An 18,529-nucleotide genomic window follows, 5' to 3' on the forward strand; every position below is an offset into this window, starting at 1 on the left:
CGCTGGTCATGGGACCGAGACGGCTCTGGTTGCCCTAACAGATGATCTTCATAGACAGCTGGATCGAGGTGGGTCGGGGCTGCTGATTCTTCTAGATCTGTCAGCAGCTTTCGACATGGTCGATCATGAACTCCTGGACCACCGCCTTGCCGACGTGGGGATCCGGGGCACAGTCCTTCAATGGCTGCGCTCGTTTCTCTCTGGTCGGGGACAGAGGGTGGCGCTTGGGGGGGAATTGTCATTGCGCCACTCCTTGGTGTGTGGAGTACCTCAGGGTGCGATACTCTCCCTGATGCTTTTCAACATCTTTATGCGCCCCCTCGCCCAGCTTGTCCGGAGTTTTGGGTTGGGTTGCCATCAGTATGCCGATGACACCCAACTCTCTATCTGTTGATGGATGGCCACCCTGACTCGGCCCCAGACACACTGACCAGATGTTTGGAAGCTGTGGCTGGATGGTTACGTGGGAGCCGGTTGAAGCTAAATCCTTCGAAGACAGAGGTCCTGTGGCTGGGACGGGACGATATGGGATTGGGGGGGCAAATCCCATCTCTTGCGGGGGTACAATTAGTGCCAGCACCGTCCGTTAAGAGTTTGGGTGTAATCTTCGACACCTCCCTTTCCATGGAGGCGCAGATTGCAGCTATAACAAAGGCGGCATTTTTCCATCTCCGCCAAGCTAAGCAGTTGGCTCCTTACCTCTCTCGCCCTGACCTAGCCACTGTGATCCACGCGACGGTCACCTTCAGACTTCATTATTGTAACTTGCTCTACGTGGGGCTGCCCTTGAGACTGACCCAGAAACTCCAGCGGGTGCAGAATGCCGCAGCAAGACTCCTTACGGGGTCTTCGCTGCGAGATCACATTCACCCGGTGCTATACCAGCTGCACTGGCTCCCGGTGGAGTACAGGATCAGGTTTAAGGTGCTGGTTTTAACCTTTAAAGCCCTATACGGCCTAGGACCCTCATACCTACGGGACCGCCTCTCCTGGTATGCCCCACAGAGAAACTTACGGTCTTCAAATAAAAACATCTTGAAGGTCCCAGGCCACAGAGAAGTTAGGCTGGCCTCAACTAGAGCCAGGGCTTTTTCGGCTGTGGCTCCGATCTGGTGGAACACTCTGTCACAAGAGACTAGGGCCCTGCGGGACTTGACATCTTTCCGCAGGGCCTGCAAGACAGAGCTGTTCCGCCAGGCCTTTGGCCAGGGCACAGCCTGACTCCCTCCCTCGGCAATCTTCACGGAGCTCTGGCCCAATGGTTGCCAGTGGCTTGATTTGAATTAATTTTATAATGAATGATTTTAGAGTGTTGTTTGTGCTGTACTTTTGTACTGTTTTATTGTTGTTAGCTGCCCTGAGCCCGGCTTCGGCTGGGGAGGGCGGGATATAAATAAAATTTATTATTATTATTATTAATAATATTTTGTACAGTTGTTGAATGGTCAAAACTTAAGTCTACATCTAAAATTTTAATTTTTTATCTCATCCCGTTTGTGAGTTATGAGGGTTTGAAATCCCCCCCCCCCAATGACAGTTTTGGCCTTGCTGGTCAACACAAAAACCTTAACTTAGTTTTGATCATTCAAAACATGTACACACATATGAACACACACGTACAAAATATTAAGAAAACTGGATGACATGAGGTAAAAAAAGTTGGGATGATTTGGAATGACCCAAAGTTGTGCCACTCCCCATTGGAGTTAGTTCAAGAAGCTATTGGGCTATGACTATTACTCGTATACCTTGAAGGTGGGGATTGTAGGTGGTGAATTCATAAAGCTTGAGGCATTTAAAAATATATATATATATATAATTTTTTAAAATTAAATTTCCAATTAAACCAATCATATCACATTAATTCCAAATTATACCAATACATAATAAACTCCAAATATTTAGCCGAATTTTAAATTTTTGTTGGGGGTACCTATGCTTCAAGTTCAGAAAGGGTCCAATCATCTCATATTTCTGCTGCTTTAATGTTCACAAGTCCCATCTTCCATCTCTTTGTTGTTATCCTTTACAAATCCCATCTTCCAATCTTCTTGTTGTTATCATTTTTCTTCTTAATAAATAACCTCTGAGTTATCTCCACAAGCGAGTTGAAGCAAACATTATTATAGTCCTGTGTGGGTTTTCACGCTGATCCAAAAGTCCTGTTCAAACGGCAGGCGTCATTTCGACAGTTCCCATAAAATACAGTCTAAGCGTCTGCTCATTAACTTTCCCAGACCAGTTGCTCCATAAATCAGCCTTTCCAGGGGAGTTTTTGCCAAATCAGACGTACAGTCCAAACATGATAACAGAACAGTGGCTCGCCTCCCCCTTTGACTGTAAATCTCGCAACAAAGTCTGTCTCATAATGGCGGTTCTCAATTAGAACTGCGTCACACCAAAAGCCTTTCGTTTCCTTTCCAGATCTTCTGCAAAACAAAGCCTTTGGTTAATAATTTTGTTTCCACACAGTTTATTTTCCCATCTCACTTGCTATCAATCATGTGGCGGTTCTTCTTGGGGGAGGGGGTTGTTAGGTAAAAAGTTTGAGGCATTTTAAATTGGAGTTACACAACTCAAATTAGTCATTGGTGTTAACTTTAGAGGCCCACATTCATACATGAACCATTAAAATATTGTGCTTACATTAGGTATAATGCAACTAGAGAAAACGTGTCTAGAAGTTATTCCTCTGGGGCCACCAGGGGGCGCGTTGGAAGATGGCCGACAATAACATCTCTCTGACCCACACGAGGTAATTTAGGGGCTGCTATGGGAAGTATGCAGCCTTCCCTCCCCACCAGGGTGTGGTGGGGTGCTGCCTGGCCAGCGGTGTTCACAATGCACCCCCTGATCCGAGAGATGGGGGTGCTGAACACTTGGCACGAGCCCTCGGTGAAGTCAGCTCTTCCTGACGCTGATTCCGATTAGCGCGTGCTGGTTGCTTCAGTCCGGAATTATAATTGGAAACAGATGAATTGGAATTGAGGCTGAAGCACATATATCAAGTAAAGCTCGACGATAAGGCTGCTGAATAATGGATCTCTGCGACCGAGAGCGACGGAAGGATAAGTAAATCTTTTGATGTGTCGTCACCAAGAGACTGTACGTTTGGAACAAAGGGGGGGTGGAGGAAAAACTTTTTCCTTTCCCTATATGATGTGACAAAAATAACCCTCCACCCCAGAAAGAAAGAAATAAGATCGTTGCGTCTTTTAAGATTCATAAGCAGAAGTTTAAGAACTGTGTGGGAGATGGAAAATAATCGGTGAACGCTGAGGAATTTTTATGACGCAGTTAAAAAATGGCGTCTCGCCAAGACAGGCTGCTGGAGAAAAAAAGAGATGGGGGAGGAGATTCAGGAATGTTGGAGAAGAGAAGGAGTATGGAACTGAGAGTTTGACCTGACAGAGCCCCCTGATCTATTTGATTTATTTGGCTAGCCTGGAAAATAAAAGGACAATGAAGAACCCACACAGAGAAGCCAGCTCTTAGTCTGCTTGTGAGAATCATCAGAGATCGCAAAGAAAGGAACGTATGATAACAAACAAGATGAAGAAAATACAAAGGACTATCTGGATTGAACTGGATAGAACTGATTAATTAATGCAGCAAAATAAGTGATGTCTGGACTTATCCGGAACTTTGGACTCGTGCGGAGCTTGATATATGGGTACACCCAAAAAATTTAAAATTTGGCTGTATAATTTGGAACCAATGTGATTTGAATAATGTGATGTGATTGGCCTGTTAATAAAAATTATTATAAAAAAAAAGAAGTTATTCCTCTGTTTCAGGGTTGTTGTTGTTGTTTGGTTGTTGTTGATTTTTTTTTTTTTTGGGGGGGGGGGTAAAACCAACAAGCAAGCCATACCACAAACATCACAGCTCTTATCAGACTAGTAAAACATAAACTATCTCATGACATGTATAACACGTCGACCGCGAGCCTGGGGTTATTTCTGGTCAATCACAGGACCTTTCTCTGCAACCTCAGATGCTGCAGTAGCAGCCGCTGCCGCGGCAGTAGCCGCGGCCGCTGCCAGTCTCCACAGCAATGCAACCCTGAGCAGCGGCCACGGGGAGACGAAATCGGATAAGGGGGTGCTGCTGGAGACGGAGGGAGGTGCAAGGAGGAGCTGTGTGTAAAGGAAGGCTGTATAACACTGGTCAACAACAAATTTGTTGTCTGCGTTTTTTCAGTTGATTTAGGACGAATCTGATGCGCTGAATCCAAAAATCACATTGGTTTTGCTCAATCAGGTCAAGTTTTTGAGCTATGGCCACATGTCTTTTTTATGTTTTTGTTCACATGTACGCTTGTGTGGAGCATTTTAGAAGAAGTTGGTGGGGGTAAAATGCCATGTCGAAGAATTGTTTTGATTGGAAATGGTTATTTTAAGGACAAGAAGTATTCAGGTCCGATAGTTCTGGGTGATTATGTCGAAAAGGGATCAGTTTGAAGTCATAAAACCTCGAAATCTTCCATAAATTGGTGCGGCTGGGATCAACAGAAAGAACCGGAGCAGCCTCAAGTATCCTGATCTTCTATCAGCACGTCGTCCTGTAGCTCATTGTGATGAAATTCCAGTGCCTATCTTCGGAGAACTTCCTGACATTAGTGACGAAGATGCCTCCAGTGTTGAAGGACATGAAGAAGAAGAAGTGGTTCTTGAAGATGATGCTCCACATCCATTTTCCCAAAAGGAGTTGAATGATCTAGTTCGCGACCTCAGCTTGTCAAAGGACTCTGCCGAACTGTTGGCATCCAGTTTGAAGGAAAAAAACCTCCTCTCTGACAGTGCTCGCATCAGCTTCTTCCGCAACAGGCATCAAGAGTACCTCCGTTTTTTCTCGGAAGAGAAGGACTTGGTGTACTGTGCAGATACTGCACAGCTTCTGCTCAAGCTTGGAGTGCCACAGTACGAACCCAAAGATTGGAGACTGTTCATTGACAGCAGCAAGCGATCACTGAAATGTGTTCTGCTACACAATGGCAACCAGTTTGCCTCTATACGCCTGGCTCACTCGACTACACTGAAGGAGAACTATGAAGCGGTGAAGTATGTGCTGGAGAAAATTGGTTATGATCAGCATAAGTGGTTTATTTGTGTTGACCTGAACATGGTGAACTTTTTGTTGGGACAACAGTCTGGCTTCACCAAGTACCCATGTTTTCTGTGCATGTGGGATAGTAGGGACTGTGCTCAGCATTACACAAAGAAGGACTGGCCTGTGCGGGAGGAATTGGTGCCTTGCAAAAAAAGGAACGCCATCAACGACCCTCTGGTGGACAGAGACAGAATACTCTTCCCACCGCTGCACATCAAGCTCGGCTTAATCAAGCAGTTCACCAAGGCTCTGGACAAGGATGGTGACTGCTTCACTTACTTGTGCCAGGCTTTTCCAGGATTGACCATGGAGAAGTTGAAAGCTGGCATCCTTGACAGTCCTCAGATCCGTCAGCTCATCAGAGATCCAGAGTTCGGAAACTCAATGAACGAAGTGGAACTGGAAGCGTGGAAGGCATTTGTTCTGGTAGTGAAGAACTTTCTTGGCAACAATAAGGCCAGAAACTACGCAGAACTTGTCAACAACATGCTGACTGCTTTCAGAAACCTGGGCTGCAACATGAGCGTCAAGATGCACTACCTATTTTCACATCTGGACCGGTTTCCTGAGAACCTGGGTTCAATGAGTGACGAGCAGGGGGAGAGATTCCATCAGGACATGAAAGAGATGGAGACCAGGTATCAGGGTCACTGGGACGCAGTCATGATGGCTGTCAAGGCTGCCCAAGGTCCCAGCTCACAAAGGACCAACGCTGCTTTCTAATTAAATACAAAAGTCTTTATTGAAGTTCAGTTTCACTTCCAGAGCCGCAGCGCGCAGCCCCACGTCTCAACTGTCAGACCGCTGATGACCCTTCTGAATCTCCTCCCCCTGTACACCAATTTAAGACCCTAGCCTTGCTCCACCTTTTCCGCTGCTCCTTCCTCCTCTGGCTCCGCCTGCCCGCCGGGGTCTCGCCCTTCCTAGCCTCCTCTGACGCTGATTCCCCTGAGCCTTCTCCCTCCCTCCGACGGGCTTTAGGAGCTGGTTCCCCATCCGGGTCTCCTGCTGTCCCGCGCGCCTGTACATTTGAACTTGGCGCGCGCGCCCAGCCAGCCGTTTTCCTCCTAACCGTTTCACTGCTGCTGTCACTGCTTCCCCCTTCGGGTGGGCTAGCTGCAACTGACCTCCCCTCCATTCCCCCACTCTCCGATGGAGGCGTGGTCAGCCCTGACTTACTCTCCCTCCCCTCCGGAGGAGACGCTGGCCCTGACACATGTGACTCTTCCCCCCCACTACGCTCTGGTGGGGAAACTGGTCCTGATCCTCCACTGCTGCTTTGGGGTTCCCCTCTGGCTCCTTGTTTCTGGTGCGTCCCCCCTGGGACCCCCCTTGCCCTGACCATCGGAGCCCCCTTCTGGGAATCTTCTGATTCGCTGGAGAAGCTCATGGAATCTCTCGGGCCACTGTCATAGTCCCCTACGCTTCCCTCGGATTCTTCCCCTTCGCTCTCCAATTCCTCTCTCCCCAGTGCTCCTGCTCCTGATTCCCTGACATCCCCCCCCCCTCGAAGCCCCCCTTCCCCCCTCCCCCTCTTCGGGTGTGGGTTCCGGGTGCTCCAGTGCTGTGGGTGTGAGTGCGGGATACCATTCTTCCCCCCTGGTGTGCAGCCGGTCCGCTGGATCTGGCCAGACCGCAACGGGCTCGTCGACGTCGATTTCTTCTGCTTCCATCTCTCTGCTGTTGTGCTCGAATCCAGGATCCTCCCCCAACACGTCCATGTCCTCCCCTCCCCCGGGTACCTCTGGTGAGACTGCGTGTAAAGGTCCCTTCAGCAGCTCCCTGCGCCACCCCACCTCCGGTTGAGTGTCCCACCAATAGGAGCGGTCTGTGTCAAACCCCGAGAAAGACCCCTCCGGGGAGCTTGTTTCCGGCGTAGTCTGCTCAGCTGATGAAAAACCCTGGAACGTGCTGGCTGAAAGTGTGGGTGTGAAAAGCCAGTCGTCGAAATACTCTGCCGGCATAGGTCTGTGTGGGAAGAGTGCATGGAACTCGTCTTTGAGGTAGTGCTCCTCCACGGCATAGCACGGTACCCATCTGTTGGTGCTGGCTGGGGTACCTTCCCTTCCCTGGCGAGGAGATACTCCACCCCCTCTTCTCCCCACCTCGAGTCCAAAATCTCTGTGACCTCGTTGAGTGGCGTCGCCCTCCGTGACCCCTCCCTCATTCGAGATTCGTTGAGTGGGTCTGGCGCGTTCCCTGGCGCCTGAAACCTGTGGGGTGCCCTGTAGGGTGTGAGCACTGACCTATGAAAGACTGGATGCATTCTGGAGCCCTCCGGGAGTGTCAACCGGAAGGCCACTGGATTGATTTGCGCCGCGACCTGGTAAGGCCCCAGCTGCTTGTGTTTGAGCTTCCTCTTAGCTAGCGTCCTGGCCGGCACTGCCTGGGCTGCTAACCAGACCCAGTCCCCCACCTGGATGTCCTCCCCGACTCTCCTGTGCTTGTCTGCCTGCATTTTGTAGGCGTGTTTCGCCAGTTCCAATTGCCTTCGGAGTTGCTCGTGGACCTCCTGTAACTCTGCTGCTAAGTGCTCTGCTCCCCTTGGCTCCCCCTCCCCCCTTGTCTCCAACCCCGGGAAGGTTCTGGGATGCCGCCCATTATTGGCGAAGAACGGTGTCACTCCTGTAGACCCGTGCTTCGTGTTGTTGTAGGCAAACTCGGCCAGCGGTAGGTAGTCCACCCAGGTCGAGGGTTGTTGATTGGCGTAGCATCGCAGGTACTGCTGCATGATGGCGTTGACCCTCTCCGCTTGTCCGTTGGTCTGCAGGTGTCGTGCCGACGCTAAGTTGATCTTGACGTTCAGGATGCCCAGCAGCTTCTGCCAGAAGCCCGAGACGAATTGGCGACCCCGGTCGGACAGGATGGACCGCGGCAAGCCGTGAGCCCTGAACACGTGGTCTATGAACAGCTTGGCGGTCTGTTCCGCTGTGGCCACCTTCGCGCAAGGAATGAAGTGCGCCATCTTGGTGAACATGTCTACGACCACGAGTACGGCTGTCTTGCCTCGCGAGCTGGGCAGATCTGTGACAAAGTCCAGGGCCACTCTCTCCCACGGTTCGAACGGCGTCTGTAGGGGTTCTAGCACACCCGCCGGCTTCCTGTGTACTGGCTTGGCCCTTTGGCAGGTGTCACACCAGGAGACGTAATCCGCGACTTCTCCCCTCACCTTGGGCCACCAAAAGTCTCTGGTTACCAATTCCGCCGTCTTGTCCTTGCCGAAGTGCCCAGCGCTGGGCGCGTCGTGTAACTGCTGCAGGACTTTCGCGCGGAGGTCGTCTCCGGGTACGTAGAGAGCCCCTTTGCGGATGAGCAGTCCGTCTCGTATCTGGAACTCGTCGTCCTTCGCTGTGCCTCTTCGCACCTCCTCCATCTTGGATTGTGCGAACGAATCCGTCTGCAGCGCTCGACGCACCGCGTCCAGGTCCACGACGGCTGAAGCGCACGCCCACGCTTTCGGTGCGAAAATGTGTTTGGCCGCCACCGGTGCCGCTTCCTCGAGATACTGCGGTTTCCTGGAGAGCGCATCCGCCATGACGTTGTTGTCTCCTGGGATGTATTCTATCCGGAAATCGAAATCCGCAAAAAACTCCGCCCAGCGGATGTGTCTCTGGTTCAGGAACCGCGCCGTGCGCCAGTACTCCAGGTTCTTATGGTCCGTGCGCACTTGCACTGTGTGTCTGGCTCCGACGAGGAAGTGCCGCCACGCCTTGAAAGCTGCATGAATGGCCAGCAACTCCCTGTCCCAGATGGTGTAGTTCTGTTCCGCCTTGCTGAGTTTTCTGGAGTAGAATGCGCACGGCCTCCAGTCCCCTTGCGGATCTTGCTGCAACAGGACGGCCCCCACCACTCTGTCCGAGGCGTCCGTCTCAACCCTCATTGGTCTGCTGGGGTTTACATGTAGCAGCTGTTCTTCGGACGCGAAGAGACGCTTGAGTCTCCGAAAGGACTGCTCCGCCTGGTCCGTCCAGATGAACTTCTTTTTCTTGGAGCTGAGGGTGTCCGTGATGGCCGCCGTCTCCTTCGCGAAGCCTTTGATGAACTTGCGATAAAAGTTGGCGAAGCCGACGAACTTCTGGACCTCCTTCCGATTGCGCGGGCTCTTCCAGTCCAACACCGCGTGGACCTTGGCGCTGTCCATGGCGAGTCCCTTGTCGGACAGCTTGTAGCCCAGGAAATCCACCTCCGTCATGTCGAACTGGCACTTCTCTAGTTTGGCGTAAAGTCTGTGCTCCCGTAGCCTTTGCAGGACCTCCTTGACGTCCCTCTCGTGAGCCTCCTGAGATTCCGAGAAGATAAGGATGTCGTCTAGGAAGGAGACGCACTTCTTGTAGAGGAGTCCCGCTAACACGTGATGCATGAAAGCTTTGAAGGTATGGGAGCCATTTTGCAGACCAAAAGGCATTACGCGATATTCATAGGTGCCTAAAGGTGTAAACATGGCCGTCTTCCACTCATCGCCCTCCCGCATGCGTATAAGGTTGTACGCCCCTCGTAGATCCAACTTGGTGAAGAGTCGTCCCTTCCTCACCGTCGCGAGCAGGTCGTCGATCTTGGGCATGGGGAATGCTGTGGGCTGTGTCCTGGAATTTATGAGCCTATAATCAACTATGAGTCTGCGTTGGGGCGTGTCCTTCTTCTTCACGAAAAACACGGGACTGCCCCCCACTGCTTTGGATTCTTGGATGAATCCCCGCTTCAAGTTGTGCTCTATGAACTCCCTGAGTTCTTGCAGTTCGTCCTCAGACATGGAATACAGTTTTCCAGTGGGCAGCGTCGCCCCCGGCAGGAGGTCAATCTTGCAGTCGTAAGGCCTGTGGGGAGGCAGCTTATCCGCTTCCCTCTCGCAGAAGACCTCCAAAAACTCCTTGTACATGTTGGGTACCGCTTGCACCATGCCTAGGTGTAACTGCGGTTCATCCTCCTGCCCCTCGTCCTCCTGGCGAGTCCAGATGCAGTGTTCTGCGCAGTAGGAGGAGCAGAAGGTCAATTGCCGCTGGTACCATGCTAATGCCGGGCTGTGCCTATCCAGCCAACTCATACCCAACACTATGGGCATGTCCGACAGGTGAGTGACGTTGAAGCTGATGACTTCGCGGTGGTTTCCAATTTGCATCACCATAGGCGGTGTTTGCTGTACCACCTCTCCTCCCAGTAGCTTCCTGCCATCGACCGTGACAACGTTTAGGGGCATCGTGGCTGGCAGGAGTGCTATGCGATGTTGCTTGATGAAGTCCACTCCTACAAAGTCTGCGTTGCTCCCAGAGTCAATGGTAATTGGTACTTCCAGAGTGAGCCCATTGGGCAGCTGGAGTGATGCAGTGAATTGCACCACTGGTTTGGGTGGGAGGGGGTCTGTGGGCTGTAAAATCTCTGGGGACTGCTTCACTGACTTGCCTGGTTGGGCCCCAGTGGCTCTGTTTCCAACCAGGCTTCTTCTTCCCCCTGCAGCTGTTTTGGCTGCTGACCTGTTCCCTTTACTGTTGCTGAGGCTGCAGTGTGCTTCTGGGGCCTCTGGGGACACTCTTTGGCCATGTGCTGTGCACTCTCGCAGATGTAACACTTCCTGGTCCCTCTAGGAGCTTTCGCCTTGACTGCTCCCGGTGTTTGGGCTCTGCTGGCAGTCTGAGCCCTGGCACCACCTATCTCCATCGGCTATCCCCCCCTCCCCAGTGGAGGCGTGGATAGCGCCCGCCCTGTCTCTCTGGGTAGGAAGGGGGTTGTCCTGGCTGGCGTGCTTGCCTTACGTCCTTCCTCCCTGCTCCAAGGGCGTTCTTCCAGGCGCACCCCAATCGCCAGCGCTCTTTGGGCAACTTCTTGGGTGCTTTGGGGTCTCTCCCCCCGTGCCAACTCATCTTTAATGGCCCCATTCAACCCCTCCCAGAACAGGTCTCTGACGGCAATGGAGTCCTTTTCCCAACCCAGCACGTTCACCAAAGCAAAAAAGCGTGAGTGATATTGTCTCACCGTGGCTTTCCCTTGTTGCAGCCCATGCATCTCCCTCCGCGCCACATCCACATCTACCGTTGATTTAAAACAAGCGTCCATAGCTTTGATAAATGCCTCGGAATCTTGGAGGGCGGGGTCATTTTCGCGCCACAAATTCCGCAGCCACGCCTTAGCTTCCCCATGCAGATGAGTAATTATGAATCCCACTTTCTCTTCCTCATCTCTAAAGTCTTTCCGAAGCAAATTGAGCGCGTAAACTATGTCGGCTCTAAAGTTGGGGTATTGCTGCAGGTTCCCGTCGAAGTGGGCTACTATGCTGCCCCCCCTCTTCCCGAGGCCAACTCCCTCCGGCTTGGATCCTGGCAGCCCCTCTTTGCCCCAACATTCCCACCTGGTCCGCAGGTCCTGGCAGAGCGCTACTGCTTCTTCTTCTCTTTTCCTGGATGCTGCTACTTCTGCATAAAGCGTCGTGACTGCTTTTTGCAGTTCTGTCACCTTCTCCTCTGTAGTCATCTTTGCCTATCTTCGTGAGCTCGCAAAACACCAAGTCTTGCCCCTCGCTGCACCAACTCACGCTGCGAGGTTTAATTCTGATTGATTTTTGAGAAGGGTCATACTGTCAAGGCTGCCCAAGGTCCCAGCTCACAAAGGACCAACGCTGCTTTCTAATTAAATACAAAAGTCTTTATTGAAGTTCAGTTTCACTTCCAGAGCCGCAGCGCGCAGCCCCACGTCTCAACTGTCAGACCGCTGATGACCCTTCTGAATCTCCTCCCCCTGTACACCAATTTAAGACCCTAACCTTGCTCCACCTTTTCCGCTGCTCCTTCCTCCTCTGGCTCCGCCTGCCCGCCGGGGTCTCGCCCTTCCTAGCCTCCTCTGACGCTGATTCCCCTGAGCCTTCTCCCTCCCTCCGGCGGGCTTTAGGAGCTGGTTCCCCATCCGGGTCTCCTGCTGTCCCGCGCGCCTGTACATTTGAACTTGGCGCGCGCGCCCAGCCAGCCCTTTTCCTCCTAACCGTTTCACTGCTGCTGTCACTGCTTCCCCCTTCGGGTGGGCTAGCTGCAACTGACCTCCCCTCCATTCCCCCACTCTCCGATGGAGGCGTGGTCAGCCCTGACTTACTCTCCCTCCCCTCCGGAGGAGACGCTGGCCCTGACACATGTGACTCTCCCCCCCCACTATGCTCTGGTGGGGAAACTGGTCCCGATCCTCCACTGCTGCTTTGGGGTTCCCCTCTGGCTCCTTGTTTCTGGTGCGTCCCCCCTGGGACCCCCCTTGCCCTGACCATCGGAGCCCCCTTCTGGGAATCTTCTGATTCGCTGGAGAAGCTCATGGAATCTCTCGGGCCACTGTCATAGTCCCCTACGCTTCCCTCGGATTCTTCCCCTTCGCTCTCCAATTCCTCTCTCCCCAGTGCTCCTGCTCCTGATTCCCTGACAATGGCTGACTACTGTTGGACTCTGAAGAAAGACCTCCCTGCCGCTGAGCATTCCAGGAGTTCCAAGAAACGGAAGTTCAAGCCCTGAAGTTTGAAAAATGGTGAAGCAACATGCAATTTACGTGTACTTACCTTTATCAATGCCCACCATTCAGTTTACAGTAAACCTGACCTGATGGAGAGAAACGGATGCCGTTTCCTGATTCAGCAGTGCAAAAATACCCTAAATCAGTTGTAGAAATCTAGACAACATTCAATAAGTAAAAAATTGTTGCCCAGTGTAATAATTGATGCTTTTGTACCGTATAATAATTGATACTTATGTATAAAACTACATTTGACATTGAAAGAAAAACAAAAACAGATACATTTCCCAATCTACTATAAAAACTACTATAAAATTCTAGCAGCTACACAGCGCCTTCTACTGCATCTACAGTGAGTTTCACCGAGTCATAATTTTAACCTACCTCATTTCATTCACTGAAGAATGACTCATTCATAATAACTGCCAAATTGTGTCTTTCCTTGAAACATTGTATGTTCAACCTCTCACATTAACTTACTTGGAGTAAGAAGTCATAGAAAGCCATTTTACAGAGACCATAAATTTTATTACTTGGACAAGGAATGATGTAATATTTAAATCCTGTACACTGCTGACCCTGAAACCCAAGTCCCAACCCTCCTGGATGTTCCTTCTGTTGGTAATCAAGCCTTTATCAGGAGAAGCTGGCAATGCTCCCAGGCACCCGGCTTGATCTCCGGTGACCTCCCTGGCTGCATTCCCCAGCAAACACAGGCTAGGTCTCTATAGGCGACCTCCGCAGCGTGGGAAGAGCACACCCACTCTTTCCTGCTCCCCCGGCAGGGGAAAGAGATAGGTCAGAAACGTCTTTTTACATGGCTTTATTTCTGACTCTTCAGCATTACAGAAAACATGTCTGCTCTCTTCAAACTCCAGCAATCAAGTGACAAAGACTTCCTGTACTTCCTGTACATACACAAGAGGAAGTTCTCAAATTTCATTCTGAGCAAATTCCGGTGCATCACTCTGTGAACTGACTGTCCCACTGTTTCCCAAAGACAGTCCCAACATTCCCATCATGTGATGTTTTCAAGCTAGCAGTTTGCAGCTGCATTGCTTCCATATTGTAACACCTTCCTCACATCTCCAAAGTAGGTGTCTCCTGCAGATTTCCTGTGAAGGACAATAACAAGTGTTTACTAGCATGTTTCTCAATGGATATTAGATGTTCCGGTCAAGATGGCGGCAGGCTAGGCAGTCAGCCCCAGAGCTCCACAAATTTTAACTGAGTTTTAATCGATTTTATCTCGTTTTAACTCGTTTTAGACCAAGTATTTTATTTTTTTTAATCACAACTGTTTCTTTTAACCTGGAGCTTGAGAGCAGAAGAATGCTGAGCTGTGAGCAGAGAAAGTGCCAGATGAGTCAGCGCCTTGCAGATAAGGAACAATAGACGACACCATTAATCTTGAAAGCCTGTGACTCCCACGGCAAAGGAGCTCAGCAACTGGTTTTAATTACTTGCCTAGAGCAGCAGCAGCTTTGACGCTGCCCTGCCCGCCGGGTCTCTCCACAGTCTCACGACCACCCGAGGCTGAAAGAAAGCGGTGAGAGTGGAAAGCTGCGAGGCTGCGAGGCTTCGGGTTGTTGAAATTACACTCCGAGAGGTGAAGAAGAAGTTTTTGGCAGAGAGGGGTGAAGTGAGAGGCGACGGAAGTTTAAATCAATCAAACAAAAGCCTGGAAGCTCACAAAGCGGTGAGACCTTCTGCTCCAAGTAAAGCCTGCCTGCACTTTTCCCGGAGACCGAATAGGGGAGGGACGGGGGACTGGATAAAGACTCAAATTGAGAGCCCTTCCCTTGAACAATTGATCGTGAAGAGGGCTGAGTTGGGAATGATCTACTAGAGCCCTCAACAGGGGTAAATCTTTACCGGAACTTGACTTTTATTATAGCTCCTTAACGAACTGCGGAGAAATCCTTGGAGTTAAATACTCAGCTGTATAGCTACTGACTGCGGTAGGAAGTCCCCTTCTTCTCTTCTATATTATTTACATTATTTAGTTCATATCTACTGTAGCTATGGGCAAGAGGAAACGCCCCAGAGAAGCAGAGGAATTACTGCTTCTCCCTAGCCCTAAGCTACAAGCGAAAGAAAGAAGAGACCAGTCAAATTTTCAAGCAGCAGTTACTACATACAATAGATTTCTCCCACTAAGTGACTTGGATGTAGCTAATAACATTCCCAAGTCCCAAAATACCACCTTACACGCTTGTAATCTAATGAGCACTCTCATCAAGGGCGGGCCCGATGTGGATGGGAAAAAGATCCGGGATAAAGAAAACCAGCTGGGAAATGAGTCCTCCCATTTACAACTAGTCATTAGGACACTGGACTGTATATTTAAAAAGATAGACTTTCTGACGTGCTCAATTTCCAAGCTAACGGAAAAAGTGATGGATATGGATGCCAAAATTGCCCTCAAAAATAACTACCAGAGGGGACCTCCAGTGATAGCCCCACCAAACTCTGGGGCAAAGGGGATGGGGAAATACAAACTAAACGATCTCATGTGTAAGCAAAATCTAACATTGCAACCTAAGAAGGTATGCCTAACGATAAGGTCTGAGATATGGGACTGGTCAAGCTTGGAAGGAGCTAAAATTGCCCTAAGTAAAATCCTGAGAATAAGCATAGTTCATATTGATCTTCATGCTTTACTTCCGCTAACTCAATCAAATGGCTCTTACAAAGTTATTTTAGCCTTCCGTTCGCCGAGACTACCCTCATTAATAATAAGACAAAAATGGAAATTTATAAAAATAAAAATCATACCCACAAGGGTTTTTGCGGACAGCATAGTAAAACCACTACTTGTGGAAAAAGAGAAAGAGATATTAGGTTCAGAAACAAGCTCTACAAAATCGTCAGACCAAGAGATGTTGCTATCCCCACACAGAACGGAGGAGATTGCCTGCAGTCCACAACCAGGAACGATCTTGGGTGGTTCCAGAATATCCAATGATGAAAGCGCCCTTATGAATTCATTTGACGAATTACAGTCACAAGAAAAAGAAAAAATAATAAATAAATTAGACAAATTAAGGATGAAGATGTCTCAGGCCAAAAGCAAAATAGGAAACAAAGAAATTCAAACCAACAGGGCCATTGGAGGCTCAGTGGACCTTCTCAAATTTAGCCCACAGCCTCAAAATAGGTCCTTAAAATCCAAGGCAACGATACAGACAATCGTCTCGCCACCCCCATTAGCTAATCTGGAACCAGCTCCTCCTGCACCTGCCGGAATGGTTATACCTACTAAAGAACAGCAAAGTGTAAACAAAATTTCGACACATTCCTCAATGCCTGACCTGGAGTCATCATTATCGGACGGAGAATCTCTAGCTGACGATTTAGAAGTTCAATCCGTTACCGATACGGACTGGACAGAAGACCCCTTGGGCCATATAAATAAGATGATATACCCACGGAAGGAAAATCCAATAATAGTTAAAACTTGTACTGACTTAACCTCTGCTCCCTTAGGTGATAAGTTCTCTGATAAAATAAGGGATTTCAGAGAGGAGTCTAGACCAAACCAGGACACTACCCCTATAGGACCAGGCGAGCAGAGCATAATTACAAATAGCTTAAGAAGCACACCTGTGCCAAAAGGAGAGAAGTCATCTACTATTAGGCAAAGGAGAATTACTGACTTCTTTAAAATTGACAACCCACCAAGATCAGCGTTCCCCCCTTCTCCATTGTGACTACCTAAACCTCAGTCAAATCCTCCCCCGTTCTCCCTTTTAAGCTGGAACATAGCAGGCTGGAAAGGGAAAAAATCTGACCCGGACCTTGTAAAACTAATAAACTCACACCAAGTAATTCTCTTGCAAGAAACATGGGAAGAGGGGAGAGTAGATATTAATGGTTTTGATGTTACATCATTACCGGCATGCCCGTCTACTAAAGGAGGCCGGCCTAGTGGAGGATTAGTTATAGCAATTTCCCTGAAAATACAGGCAAAACTCACGCTTGTAAATGCTTCCACCTTTGCAATTACAGCCCTGATTACGGGGAAAAACTTTGAACTTGTTATAACAAATGTTTATCTTCCTCCTGGAGGCAACATTGCAGACTTATACAATAAATGGGGAATCTTGGAGGAACATCTTACTCTTTGTCACTCCAAATACCCCAATATACCCAATGTTATTGCAGGGGACTTCAATGCTCGCATTGCAACCAACTGGGAGTCCTTAATCAAAGCCAAATGGTGGACAACCCCAGAATTCATTGATGACCTCTCCCTCCATAATCAAAGACTTTCCAAAGACAAAAGGGTAAATGAAGCAGGAACCCTTCTTTACCAATTGGTACTACGTCTAAACTTAGTGATTCTAAACGGGAACTGCCCACCTGACGTACCGGGTGAGTTTACACACATAAGCTCCTCTGCAAACAGTGTCCTGGATTATATGTTAGTATCTCATGATATATTCCCCAAATTTTCCCACTTTAAAGTTGAAAATATTCAACTGAGCGATCACCTACCGTTGGTCGCCACAATGACTATAGACTGGACCCCAGATGGAGACAGACACCCATCACATTTGATTACGAACTCAGCATTGCAAATCAAAAGTATAAAATGGTCCAAACTACAGGCCCAAAAATACTCAGAATATTTCCAACAAGGACTAAAACAAGCATACTCAGGCTTAATTGAGGATCATTATGACTATGACCAAACTCTAAGACTATTCTAGAATCTGTCAGAAGATTTAACGTCCTTTTTCTCTGTCCCGATGCATAAAATAAATCGAACACAAAGGAAGATAGGTGCATTGTGGTTCAATAGTGCTTGTAAACAGGCTAGACAACTTCTTGGTAACATCTACAAAGAGTATAAAGCCTCCGGGGCAACGGTCCTGCCAAAAGAATATTTCCAAGCAAAATCGGCCTACAAGCAAATTCAAAAGGGAGCCAGACAGGAATGGCAAGTGAATCAATGGCGGGCAATCATAGAAGCCTCATCATCACGGAACTCCAGACAATTTTGGCTCCTGGTAAATAAAAGAACTAAAAGATACCCTTTAACTATTATTTCTGCCCCGGTTTGGGAATCTTACTTAAAAAACTACTTTGCCACAACCGACTGTATTGCTAACACAAGAGATGAATCTCAAGATCAGCTTCCCCTCTGGCCCCCCACCGATCCGGATGACATCCATGACTTGATCGTTAAACTCAAAACAGGGAAAGCGCCTGGACCAGACCTGATCCCGGCAGAAGCTATAAAATACCACGCGGACTGGTGGGCCAAAGTCCTGGCAACCATCTTCGATGCCGTTAACAACTCTGGAATGATCCCGGAAGTATGGAAGACCGCTGTTATCATTCCAATCCACAAAAAGGGCTCACCAGATGACCCGGGGAATTACAGAAATATCAGTCTGCTCTCAATAGTGGGGAAACTGTATGCCCGCTTCCTGTTGAACAGACTTATTCAATGGGCCGAAGAGAAAAAATTAATTGGGCCCGAACAAGCTGGATTCCGCCCAAAACAGTCAACAATTAATCATATTCTAATTTTACAGCATCTTGCCTGGAAATATTCCACCCCAAAGGGTGGCCAACTCTGTGTGGCATTCATTGACCTAAAGGCAGCATTTGATAGTATCTCCAGGAGCATCCTCTGGGAAAAACTCACCCGCTGGGGCATCGACAGAAGGCTTCTCTGGCTAATAATCAAACTCCATGAGAACTCAGCGGCTAGAGTGAGACTCACCCCTGAGGGTGATCTCACCAATTCAATTTCCATTAACAGAGGTGTCCGACAGGGTTGTATATTGGCTCCATTCCTGTTCAATTTGTTCATAAGCGACATGAGGACTCCCCTAATAGAGGCTCAAGAAAAGATTCACGCACCACGCCTAGCACTTTATCGCTGCCCTTTGTTACTATATGCGGATGACGCAGTCATCCTTTCTTT

At 49.2% G+C, this 18,529-nt stretch overlaps 1 protein-coding gene across 3 annotated transcripts in view; it reads left to right on the forward strand.

Annotated features, from left to right (window-relative positions):
• The window catches only part of LOC310753830 (fragile X messenger ribonucleoprotein 1-like), a 181,572-nt gene that overhangs the window by 42,262 nt on the left and 120,781 nt on the right, over positions 1–18,529 (forward strand). The window lies entirely within an intron of this gene.

This window comes from Podarcis filfolensis (assembly GCF_964270895.1).
Source record: "Podarcis filfolensis genome assembly, chromosome: W".
NCBI lineage: Eukaryota > Metazoa > Chordata > Lepidosauria > Squamata > Lacertidae > Podarcis > Podarcis filfolensis.